We start from the raw sequence: 11,751 nt of genomic DNA on the forward strand, positions 1-11,751 counted from the left end.
TTTTTTAAAAGCCATTCTACAGCAGCAAGATTTTGATTCCAGCATTCATTTTTAAGATACATAAAATCTAATTTATCAAAGTAATCAGCGAAGTTTCCACATCTCAAAAAATGTATTAAAGAGAAATCTGAAACAGAACTTGAAAGCGCTCTACCTTTCATGAATTTTTCATAACTTCTCTTGCCACTTATCAAAACCATACACTGAAAGAATCTTTCTTCACAGTTGGGTTTCACAATCTAATTCTGTGAAGTCACAGCACTGTGACAGTACAATCATTCTCTGGCAACAAACTAACATCATTAAATTCTTATTTGGAAGTTCTATGGGGTATAAGGATGTTCTATTTTTACTACTAAGATCAAAATCTATTTTGTGTTGCCTCGCCATTAAGCTCCTATGATTGATACATCTTGACCTAATTTATTCTCTTGTTCCCAGCCATCTTTATAAAACTACCTTTTGGTGAGGGCTCAGAGAATGCCTGTCTGTTCGAACAGAATATAAATGGTTGCCGCCTGTAAACAATCGTTTAATGCTCTGTACTCCTTGGAAGGAGAAACCCCAAAGTCAGAAAGTGTGGTGTTCTTTTTCTTATCTCTATTACTGTTTTAACATAACATAAGAGTACTTTTTGCTAAATTATCTTTTAAATAAGTGAATGGGGTTCCATCACTAAGGTTTCCAACTGGGCAAAAAGAATTTCTAATAAACCCTTTCTCTTTTTTCCAAAAGTCAATTACAAGGATTGCTAGACATCAAGGTCATTCCTACTAATATGTAAAAGCTCTAAAAGCAAGGATGGCTAGAAATATCAAGGTCATTTCTACTACTATGTGACAGTTCTAATATTAAGGGTATTCAGACTCTATCAGCAAAGATTTGCTTAGTCCCTGCTGGGCACAGGGCACTATGCTTCCGTGTGAACAAGAGAGAAGAAAGATCTGCTCTCATGGGTCTCTCTCTCTTGGTGCACAGGCAAGTTTGTGAACCACAAATCTTTATGAAAGGAGAAGTTCCAATATCAAAAACAGAAACATGTTTTAGAAGAAAGAGACTGGAACCAGATTTTAGAATACCTGTCAAGGCCAAGGAAGGTGGAGTTTATGTTTAAATAACGGAAACCTAGATATCCAAAGGGATCCTTAGAAAATATTAAACTATGCAGGTGCTGACTAAAACTTTTGGATGGCTTCTTATTTCCTGTGAGAGAAATTCAAAATCTTTAAAAGAAAATCTTGAAAAGGGTAACTAAATCTTGAGTCATCATCCCCACCTACCCAAGATCTTGGGTTGTGGTCACACTGCACTTCTGTTTCCTCTATCATAGGGATTTTCAAACTTTTATACATTGTCATTTAGTAAAATATCAATATATGACACATTTATTTTTTATTTTATTTCTTTTTAAAAACATGCAGGTCACAACCACTAAACTGATTTTATAACCTGGTCAGTGCTTAGGTACTGCAGTTTGAAAAATACTACTTTAGCATATACCACACTCTCGCGCTTCCCGCGTGGCACTAGTGTTAAAGAACCAATCTGCCAATACAGGAAATGCAGGAGACGCGGGTTTGATCCCTGGGCCACGAAGATCCCCTGAAGGAGGGCATGGCACCCCACTCCAGTCTTCTAGCCTGGAGAATCCCATGGACAGGGGAGCCTGGTGGGGTTTTACAGTCCACGGGGATGCAGAGAGTCAGACACGACTAAAGTCAGACACTGAGCACGCATGCACTCCCTCTCTCACTTCTAGGTCTTTCCATGCATTCTTTCTGCCCAAAACATTCTTGCTCAACCTCATTCTTTCCTTTTTTCTGGCTACTTCCTATTCTCCTTTGTGACCTGAGCTCGTAAACATCACTTTCCTGACCCTCTTAGGTTAGTTCTCTGTCTTCTGCGTTCCTAATACTCTATGCTCTCATGTTCAGTAAGCTTTACTGTAACTGTACATGGCCTGTCTTTCTAAGATGTAAATCCCATGAGCATCAGGACCCATTCCTGTTCATTGCTGAATCCTGAGAGCCACACCCAGTGCCTGCTACAGATCAGGCCCTCAATCAATGTTTGAAGAGTAAAACAGGTGAGGAAATGGACTTGAATAATCTATACATTAATATTTAACCACATGATGAAATGAGCACCCACTTAAAAACTGTTAAGAGGTTTAGCTAGTTCCAAAGAAAATATATGCTCAGTTCCAACTCTATAAATGGTGATTAGGCTCCTAAGCTTGTCTGCAAAATACTATTACCCACACACACACTTAACTGCTGAGAGGACAGCTGCTGATTTCCCTCTCTGCCAGGACAATAGAATTTTCACTCCTCTAAGTAGGAGAAAACAGGATTAAAGGGACACTTTGCTTTCTCCCTATTTTATCAGTTAGTTCCTCCTAGAGCAAAGTGGACTTCCCTGGTGCCTCAAACGGTAAAGAGTCTGCCTACAATGCGGTAGACCCAGGTTCGATCCCTGAGTCAGGAAGATCCTCTGGAGAAGGAAATGGCAACCCACTCCAGTACTCTTGCCTGGAAAATCCCATGGACAGAGGAGCGTGGTAGGCTACAGTCCATGCGGTCACAAACAGTCAGACATGACTGAGCAACTTCACGTCACTCTTTAGAGCAAAGTGACTTAGCTAATGGCGGAGATGAGATTAGATAGCTAGTGGAGGGCTTCCCTTGTGGCTCAGAGGGTATAGATAGCTAGTGGAAAGCCCCTGTATAGCACAGGGAGCTCAGATCTGTGATAACCTAGAGGGTTGGGATGGGGATGGGAGAGGAAGATTCAAGAGGGAGGCGATATATGTATTCACATAGTTGATTCACTTTGTTGTATAGCAGAGAATAATACAACATTGTAAAGCAATTATACGCCAATAGAATAACAATAATAAAAAAAAAAAAAAGAATAAAGGTCAATATTCCAGACAGGCCCCACCCCTGAGTTCTCACTGGTTCTTGAATCTACATGTCTTCAAGAAGAGAAAGTTTTCCTTTCCCTTCCAACTCCTATGAGGAAATCTTTCTGAGACAGGGCTTTCTGTACCTGCGGGAGAGACCTGCAGTTTTTTAGGTGCCAGACAAACATCTGGGCAGATAAAGCAAGAAGGAACGAAGTAAATATGAGTCTAAGCTAAACTCTCCAAACCAGCTTTACCAGAAATGAAAAATTAAACTGCATTATAATAGTACTATAATTCTCATCTGGCTTCATGAATCTGATCTCAATCTGCAAAATCTGGAGACAGAAGAGATGTAATCAGGAATAGTAACAACAGTCATCCCAGTCTGATTTCTGGGTCCCAGAGAACATACAGGAGCAAGGTGGGACAAAAGGGAAGGGAATAAGGTTTCTTCCACTTCCCCTTTCGAATTTCTCTGGGGCAAAAGTGTCTAAACAAGTTGAATCTATCTTTGTATACTACAACCTTCCCTTCCAAATTCTCATTCTCGCTTCTCTTTTCTCATCTTCCAAATCCCCTTATGCTGCCCGAAGATCTTCATTTTCAACACCCACACTTCTAGAAATAAGCAAATTTTCTCAAACCTCCAAAATGTTCCTTGAGCCCATACCACTAACCTCTCCTCTCCCTCCTCACACCAAAACTCCCACTTTCTCAGTGCAGCTGATCAGCAGGAAAGCAATCTGACTAAATCCACTCACAAGAAGATAAAATAACTGACAGTCCTAGCTTTTAAGCCCTCCCAGAAATACATCTGGGCTTCCCTGGTGGCTTAGCAGTAAAGAATCTGCCTGCAGTGAAGGTTCAATCCCTGGGTCAGGAAGATTTCCTGGAGAAGGGAAGGACAACCCACTCTAGTATTCTTGCCTGGGAAATCCCATGGACAGAGGAGCCTGGCAGGCTACAGTCCATGGTGTCACAAGAGTCAGACATGACTGAGTGACTAAACCACCACCACCAGAGATACGTATATGTTTTATTTTATACACACATACATTTTTAAGCTATAGAAATCTAACCACAGTAATTTCAGAGAAAAGATGAGGGGTGCCTCATTAAAATTTCCCCTAAAGGAGTCAGGTCTGCTCTGACCAGCTTTCCCAAAGATCATGTCCCCAAAGTTGTTCCCACATTTTCCCCAACTTTCAGTCCTTAAGTGACACTAAAAACCCAAGAGGACAGAGGAAACCAACTTGGGAAGGCATCTATTGCTACAGGATACGTATTCATTGATTGGGTAAGTCAATGACAATCAACATTAGATTGGATAGGTTATACTTTAAGTATATTTGATAATCATTCCATTAGGTAAAACAAAAACATTCACTCAGGTTATATATTGCAATTATTGCCTCATTCTATTAATGAGGTCAATGAGGCATAACGGGGTGAAATAACATTTCCATTGTTTAAAGCTCAGTAGTTGAAGAACAGGATGGGTGGCTCTTCACAGACATTGAATCGGCTGTTTATCCATTAATTCCACTTGAAAATCTTTAATTTTATTTTCCATAATGTTTCTGAAATTTGGTAGTATACTTTAGAACAGTCATATTAGAGTAAAAGAAAAATGACTTGAATTCCTGGGAGGCAAAATCATGTCTCTTTCAGGCATTTTTGTAAGAAAGACCTAAGCCTGAGATTGAATTTGTGGGCACTCAGAAAAAAACACAAAAACAGGCAAAGTAGCGTTCATTCAGCTCCAAGTGGTTCTTAACTTCAGAGCCATGTAAAATACTTATTTGCCACCCAAATAAGAATAGAGCTATAATAAAGATTACACAAACTTAGGATAATAAGATCTTTCACTTTGCCTGAGAGATACATGAAATTTTAATTGAGGAATTAGTGCTTGCAATTTTTTATTAGTTTGCTTAGCTAGCCACTAAAATAAATTACTTGAAATTCAAGTGATAACAGGAACTTTTCAAACCAAGCACAGAATATATGAAAATGCTAACTGGGTGTGGTCTCCCTTGCCTTTCGTCATGAACACACTTTTTGTGGCTTTTGTCAAAATTTCAGAAAGGGTAAAGGGTCAGTAAGATTCCCAAGAAATGACAGGGTATTCAGAAAGACTTAAACAGCATTTATTCACCTCCCCCAATTACAAGCTTCATGTTGGTTGGTATTGAGTTGTTTGGTTTTTCAGGCAGTGCTAGCCCCCCAAACCTAGAGTTTTTAACATATAATTCAACAATAAAAAGACAAATAACCCAATTAAGATATGGGCAAAAGATATGAACAGACATTTCTCCAAAGCAGACATGTAAGTGGCCAATAAGCAAATGAAAAGACACAACATATTTAGCCATAAAAAATGCAAATTAACACTACTTTATTCCCACTGGAGTGTCTATAATAAAACCTAGTAAATAGTCAATAACAAGTGGTGAGAACGTGGAGAAATTGGAACCCTCATACACTGTTTGTTGAGAATGTAAAATGGTGCAGCTACTCTGGAAAAGTTTGCCGGTTTCTTAAAAGTTAAATATACAGACTCAAAACAATGGAAGTCATATGTCCACCTAAAAGCTTGTACACAAATGTTCATAGCAGCATTATTTACAATGACCAAAAACTAGAAACATCCTTAATGTCCATTAACTGAAAACCAGTAAACTGTGATAACGTGGTACACTCATACAACGGACTATTATCCAGCCATAAAAAAGAATTAAGCACCGATGCATTCCACACGTGGATAAACCTTGAAAACATTATGCTATGTGAAGGAAGCCAGACACTAAAAGCCACATAAAGTACGACTCCATTTATATGAAATTTCCACAACAGTCAAATCCTTAGAGACAGAAAGATTAGTGGTTGCCAGGGGGTGGGATAAGGGAATGAGGAATGACTGATAATGGTACAGGGTTTCATTCTGGGGTGATGAAAATGTTCTGTACAGTGGTGACAGTTGCAAAACTTGGTGAAAATACTAAAGACCGTGCTTGAAAAGGATGAATTTTACGGTGTGTTTAGTATATCTCAATTTTTTTTTTAATTGTTCATTTACGGAAAGAAATTACATACACTTGTAAAGTACCTACAAGTGTATTACATACATATACGTAATCTCTTTCTAAAATTCAACGTCTGGGGTTTTTTTAATTGAGCTATATTTCACATATATAAAGAGAGAAATGAGAGAACACGGTGACACGGAGCAACCGTGACCCCGAAGTCGTGGATCTGGGGTGTGTCCCAGTCCGCCTCGCAGCGTCCCCATCCTGCTCGCCTTCACCCATCACTCAGCCCCCACCCGCCGTCTGGTCCAGTGTCAGGGCCGGGGACGACCCACCGCGGCTGCCCGGCTCCGCGGCGGGCGCCCAGGGCCGGCCAGCCCTCCCTCCCAAGGTGGGGCAGCCGCGGCCGGCCGGGCTCGGGCGCTGCCCGCGGGCCCGGAGGGGATACGGACGGCCCCGCCGCTCCCCCTGCCCCGGCCTCCCCGCGTCCTGGCCGCGGGTCTCAAGCCCGTCGCCGCCGCACCTCCCTCCAGTACCTGGGATGCGCCCGAACCCGGCGCCGCGGCCAACGCCGAGACTTTCCCTCCATATCACCTGCCCGGGAGCGCGGTGCAAGAAGGACCTCGCCTCCTCAGACGCGACCGAGGCACCGGCAGCAGGGACACGGAAGGGGAATTCACCTAGTCCCCCCGGGCGGCGGCTGAGGCGGCTGCCCAGCGCCCGCGGCTCCTTCCTCTCGCGCGCCTCCTCGCGCCGTCCCGGCCGGGAGCTGACAGCCCGGGAGCCGGCGCCCGCGGCCCGCTGGCTCCCCGCCGCCCACCCCGCCCCCGCGCGGCCGCCCCGCGCACGCGCAGCGGCGCCGGAGCCCGAGGGGAAGCGAGAACCTGATGATGTGGCCGCGGGGGTGGCGACCTGCAGCGCCAGCGCCGCCCACTCCTGGACCCTTGGCTGCACCCTGACCGACGCGCTCCGGGAACCTGATCGAGCAGAGCTAAAGGGGAATTTTCATGGGAGCCTACTCAGCAGAGCAGGGCTGCGGCCTTCCTTGTTCGCCAGCCCACTCCATCCCCAGCGCCCCACTGCCCCTGCCGCCCCACATCCACATCTCTGGCTGCTCCTTGGTCCTAACGCTCATATTTATGACTCATGACTTCTGTTCTCCAGCCGGGAGCCTCCTGGTTGGCTGGCTTCGTGTTTTCTTCTCTCGCGCAGACTGGGATTTAAACTGCGCAGAATGGTCCAAGTTTGATCCTAGGTAGGGGAGAAGGGGATTGGCCCCCAAATGGGAGGATTAGATTTAGGGCAAGTCCCAGCAGTTGGGAGAGTGGTGTTCAAAGCAAAGTGCATGGACCCAGTGGAGGTGGCTGGAATGCCAGACTTTTCAAACTTGCTCATCTTGTTTTTAAATCTATGTTAAAAAGTAAGCTAGAGTTTGCAAAGTAAAGCCAAGAATTCATTTACTTTATTTAACAACTATCATTCGAGCATCTTTTGCAGGTAATGGGTGAAGCCCTGGAGGTATTCCAGTGACCAGAACAAAGGTTTCTGTCCTCAGGCTCTTCTAAGAGAGAGGTTGCCCTTCACCGTACACACATAAACATACAGCTAATTATGTGAAGTAATGGGCCTGTTAACTAACTCTATTATACTCATTTCACAATATACACATGTGTCAAATCATCACATTATACACCTTAAACTTACACAATGTTCTATGTCAATTATATCTCAATGAATCTGGAAAAAAAATAAAGAATACTGGTATGCTAAAAAAAAAAAAAAAATTACCCAGCAAATGACACTTCCTCAAGTCAAAGCTTCCACCAAATCTTAAGTCACTCCAGTGATTTAGTAGCAGATTTCCAAGTGCTAAGAGAGATCAGAGAGTATATTTATCCACTTTTTTTTTCTTGAGGCACTCTCCATCTTTTTTTTTTTTCTAGTTGCAGCATGCAAACTGTTAGTTGCAGTATGTAGGATCTAGTTTACTAACCACGGAGCAAACCTGGGCCCCCTGCATTGAAAGTGTGGAATTGTAGCCACTGGACCACCAGGGAAGTCTCTGCCATGAAAGTTTTGACCTTCACCTTCAGGATGAAAGGTACTTCTGTATCAGTCTTGGTCATCTGAGGTAATGCTTTTTATAATCGCCCATGCAAGTTTAAGGACAGGGAAGCCTGGGGTGCTGCAGTCCACGAGGTCGCAGAGAGTCAGATACGACTGAGCGACTGAACTGAACATGCAAGTGTTCTTCACCCCTAAACATCTGTTAGGAATGAAAGTATAATTGCAAGGAAGTGGAAAAAACGGTGTTTCCACTGCATTTTCAAATGGTTTTTGTTCTCAAGGTTTTGAATTGCATATCACCCAGAGGTAATTAACTGCTCTTGAAAGCTTTTGTCATTGTTGTTGAAAGCTTGCTAGAAGTGAAAGTTCCAAAAAGATACATACCTCCTCTGGGTCCTGTTGTCTCAAGATTTCTGCACAAAGCATACATAGGATACACTACCCTTTGCCAGTTTAGAAAATTCTACCAGCGTTTTTCTTCTGAGAGCTAATGGCTTCCATTGCCCTGAATTTCACTAGTCAGCATGTAGCAACTTTCTCCTCATGCAGTGCCTCTCATTCTGTATGCCACAACATGGAGTGTATATATATACACATATATATTTAGTTATTTTAAGCCTCATGTTGGAATCCAGATTTAAATCTCAACCCTGAAAATAGCTCAAGGTGGAAGCTGGTGAAGGGATACCCCTTTCTGAAAAGTTAGGTCCCGATGTGTGCAGGCAACAACATCGTATTACAACTTCATCTTCTACCTGACAGCTGGCAACTCTAAATAGGAAGCCAGTGACTGAGAATTGAGGATGTGTAGTAATCAGGGTTGTGATGATTGCTAGAGAAAAGCCTGGGAGTTATGAAAGTGTGTAGCAAAGGGACCTGTCTGTTCTAGAGGCTAAGAAAGAGCCCTTTGAAGAAGTGACATTTAATCTGAGCCTTGAAGAATAAGGAGTAGGAGGCCTGGCAACAAAGGGAAGGGGATGGGGTGGGGAGTGGAGTCTGGAAACTGCGGGTGTGAAGGCCCTTTGGTAGGAAGGGGTTCCACCGTGGAGGCCTTGAGAAGGGACCGCCGTGGCTGCAGTGAGATGGCTGATACTGCAGGAGGGGACAGCAGGAGCCTTGAGTGCTGCGATGAGGACTTTCTTTATTCCGAAAGACAAAAGGAAGCCACTGAGGAGTTGGAAAGGGTCCATCTGGACATGATCAAACTTGTATTTATGGCAGACATTTCTGGCTGCAGTGTGGAGCACGAATAAGAAAGGAACCACGGAGGAGGTGTGAAGACCAGTTTGTAGGCAATGGGAACTAGGAGGCAGTGGGTCAAAGAAATAAATGAGGGTTAGAACTGCAAAGCTTGATTTTTGACTGTGTGTGAATGGTGAAGGAGAGAAAAGTACCCAAAAATCACTCCCCATTTTCTGGCTTGAGCTTATCCTTCTCCCTGAGAGGGGGAACCTGAAGGAGGAAGTCTAAAGGAGATCATTTTGAGTTGCTTTGGCTATGATGGGTTTGCTGACTCTATGAGATATCCAAGTGAAGATGCTAAGAATATATTTGGAAAATAAATCTGGAACTCAGGGATCTGGACTGGAGATAAACTCAAAGCTAAACTTTAAGATAACACGGAATATGATTTGTTTATAAGAATTTAACCTCTAAACTGTAGAGAAAATGAGTGAAGCAAACGGAACTGAAATTGACTAATTGTGAGACACTTCACAGAGGTTATTTTAGTTAATCCTCACCCCCTGATGAGGGATTATAGTTTATAATCCCGTTTTTCATATGAGGAAACTAAGGGTTAAATCCTCACTCAAAATTAAATTCCCAATTAAATAAGAAGCTCTGCAGGTAGCTTTGATGATCACTGAGGTTCAAGAACTACCCTGTGGACCGCCTGAAAGTGGTCCTGCAGGGACTTCCCTGGTGGTCCAGAGTCTAAGACTCTGCGTCCCCAATGAGGGAGCCCAGGTTTCCATCTCTGATCAGGGAACTTGATCCCACGTTGCCGCAACGAAGAGGTCCTGCAGGCTGCAACTAAGACCTGGAAAAGCTGAATAAATAAATATTTTTTAAAAGTGGTCCTGCAAACCATATAAAATACTCATAAAGAAAATGGATTAGAGAAAATCATGACTCAGAAGACATGCAGCCCCTGCAGTACATGTTTCCAGGCATATGTTCCAGTTTCTTCATCCCCATCCACTGTTATCAATACCCTTCTTGGGAATTTCTAGAACATTCACTTGTTCATTCAGCAAGTATTTAGAGTGGACCTAGTAGTGTTAGTCGCTCAGTCGTGTCTGACTCTGTGAGACCCCAGGGGCTGTAGCCTGCCAGGCTCCTCTGTCCATGGGATTCTCCAGGCAAGAACACTGGAGTGGGCTGCCATTTCCTTCTCCAAGATATTTACACTGCCACGTGTAAGATGGATAACTAGTGGGAACCTGCCGTACAGAACAGGGAACTCAGCTCACTGCTCTTTGGTGACCTGAAAGAGTGGGAATGAGTGCCTAGTGGGAGGAAGGTCAAAAAGGGAAGGGATGTTTGTATATATAGTTGATTAACTTCATTGAACAGCAGAAACTATCATTATAAAGCAACTATATCCCCAATTAAAAAAAAATGTTTTGTTCAATCACTCAGTCATGTCTGACTCTGTGATCCTATGAACTCTAGCATGCCAGGCTTCCCTGTCTATCACCAACTCCTGGAACTAAAGTTTTAATAAATAAAAATAAATTTTTTTAAAAAAGAGCTATGTCCTGTGTGACTGGAGTGACCTGGTCAAGGGGACAGTGGTCATAGATGTGGTCAGGACAGTGGGTAGAAGCAGGTCACGGGATCATAGGTCACAGTAAAGTCTTTGGCTTTCACTCTGGACACAGGAGCCACCGAAAGTATCTGAGCAGAGAAATGGTTTAGGGAACAATGGTCGTCACCATGGAGGACTGCGTGAGGGGAGGGAGGGCGAAAGCAGGAGGACCAGCAAGGAGGCTTTCACAATAAGCCAGATGGGAATGCTGGGGAGACAGGCCAGGGTGGTTGCAGAGAAAGTGGTGAGAAGGGCCTGAACTCTGAATATATTTGTCTGACAGTGGCGCTGAGAGATAGGATTTGCTAATGGATTAAATGAGGAGTATTCGAGAAAAAGGGGCTTCCCAGGCATCACTAGTGGTAAAGAACTCCCCTGCCAATGCAGGAGACATAAGAGACGTGGGTTCCATCCCTGGGTTGGGAGGATCCCCTGGAGAAGGGCATGGCAATCCACTCCAGTATTCTTGCCTGGAGAATCCCCATGGAGAGAGGAGCCTGGCGGGCTACAGTCCATAGTGTTGCAAAGAGCCAGGACATGACTGAAGCGACTTAGCACGCAGGCATGCAGGAGAAAAAGAGAGGCGTTCAGGAGGCTGCCAACGTTTTGGTGTCAATTGATGGAAGAATGGAATTACCATTTGCTGAAAGGGGAAAGACTGCAAGAAGAAATTCAGGAGACAGGTGTGAGGTCACCTGGTGAGGGCTCGCTGTTCTAAAGGCCCCATCTAGGTGAACTCATCCAGTCTTCATGACAACTCTCTACAGTAAATACTACTGTTATTACCACTTTGTGGATGAGGAACTGAGCCCTGACTATGCCTCAGATGCCGCAGCTGTAAAATGCGGAGACAACTCCAGAGTTTACCACTGCACTGTCTGTAAGGGAAGATGGGCCACTCAATAGACAGCTACAGCAATATCTGGAGCTGCAGG

General features: G+C 43.8%; 1 protein-coding gene across 6 annotated transcripts in view; it reads right to left on the bottom strand.

Moving 5' to 3' along the window:
- SLC41A2 (solute carrier family 41 member 2) overlaps nucleotides 1-6,762 on the bottom strand; it is a 130,899-nt gene extending 124,137 nt beyond the window's left edge. For 2 of the 6 annotated variants that reach the window (XM_043440975.1, XM_043440972.1), the window contains exon 1: nucleotides 6,532-6,758. The gene's annotated coding sequence lies outside the window, so the exon portion shown is untranslated. Of the gene's footprint in view, nucleotides 1-6,473 lie in introns of all 6 variants that reach the window. The other 4 variants (XM_043440971.1, XM_043440970.1, XM_043440969.1 and 1 more) reach the window with 3 other exon arrangements.
- Between the last annotated feature and the right edge of the window lie 4,989 nt (nucleotides 6,763-11,751).

Source organism: Cervus canadensis, chromosome 21 (assembly GCF_019320065.1).
Source record: "Cervus canadensis isolate Bull #8, Minnesota chromosome 21, ASM1932006v1, whole genome shotgun sequence".
Lineage (NCBI taxonomy): Eukaryota > Metazoa > Chordata > Mammalia > Artiodactyla > Cervidae > Cervus > Cervus canadensis.